Source organism: Carlito syrichta, unplaced genomic scaffold (genome assembly GCF_000164805.1).
Source record: "Carlito syrichta isolate Samal-C Ts95f unplaced genomic scaffold, Tarsius_syrichta-2.0.1 Scaffold304632, whole genome shotgun sequence".
Lineage (NCBI taxonomy): Eukaryota > Metazoa > Chordata > Mammalia > Primates > Tarsiidae > Carlito > Carlito syrichta.
The window spans coordinates 73092-74484 of NW_007248728.1; positions in this window are offsets into that span (position 1 = coordinate 73092).

A 1393-nucleotide genomic window follows, 5' to 3' on the forward strand; every position below is an offset into this window, starting at 1 on the left:
GCTGGGTGGCAGGAAGTGGGGGTGGCCGTGCTGGGTGCCTCAGATGGGGGACTGGACCAGACTCTCTGTGGAAGACCCCTGGGGACCAGGACCCACGCTTGTCCTCGTCCCCTGGAAAAACGAGTCTTCTTTTTTTTTAAGCTAATTAAAAAAAAATTATTTATTGTAGAGACAAGTTCGCACTAAGTTGCCCAGGCTGGTCTTGAACTCGTGGACTTAGGCAATCCTCTTGCCTTTGCCTCCCAAAGTGCTGGGATTATACTGCACCCGGCTGAAACTGTGTCACTTTACCAGCTTGCCGTCTGGGTCACCTTGGCCAAGTGCTTCAACCTCTGGGGCTCAGTTTTCCATTTGTGAAATAGGAGTGATAATAGTGGCTCTTCTGTGGGCTTATTGTTGAGGTTTAAATGCACTTAGAATGACAGTGAGTACAGAGTGAGTATCTGGGGAGCATGTATTATTATTACTGTTGTTGGTGGTGTTAGTGTTATTATTCTCCTGTTAGCCCAGGTTTCTGCTGTCCCGGCTCCCACCCTGCTTGGCCTTGTCCCAGCCTTGACCCTTGAGCGCTGATGGGTGAAGTTGTTAGCTTTTGGAGGTTGTCAGCCCCTGATCCTGGGACTAGGGCCGTCCTCCTGGGACTAGGGCTGTCCTCACAGTCTTCCTCTAAGCCTGGGATTGCTTGTGGGAGCGCCAGAAAAATCTACCTGCCGGAATTTTTAAAAATGGATTGTTTTTGGAGATGGGCTGAGAGTTCTTTTTTTTTTTTTTGAGTTGGAGTCTCACTCTGTCGCCCAGACTGGAGTGCAGTGGCCGCTCCTGGCCACCGCAGCCTTGACCTGCTGGGCTCTGCCGATCCTTCTGCCTTAGCCTTCCAAGTAACTGGAACTACAGGCGCGCGCTACCACGCCTGGCTGATTTTTGGATTTATTGTAGAGATGAGGTCTCGCTGCCCAGGCGGGTCTCGAGCCCGTGGGCTCGGGCAATCCACTCACCTCAGCCTCCCAAAGGCGCGGGATTACAGGCTGAGCCACCGAGCCCGGCTAGCGGAGAGTTCTGATCCAAGATTGAGACCATGTTGAGGTGGGAGGTGGGTGGAGAGGGAGGGGCAGGGGGCCTGAGGCTGGGATTGGTGTTCAAGTTCAGGGGCATCCTGGGTCTTGAAGGGCTGGGCCGTGAGGGGTGGGGGCAGAGACAGGCAGGTGGATCAGGATGAGGCTCTGGTCGAAAGGAAAGTGAAGCTGTAGGGTGTGGCCAAGTCTAGACGCCTCGAAGCCCCTTCAGTCTCCTGGGATGTGGCCTCAGAAGTCAGTGCTTTGGGGGACAGGGAGGGCTGGAGGTAGGATCCTGCAGGGGCTGGTCATGGATGAGCAGAGGCTGGGGGCCCCCCCTG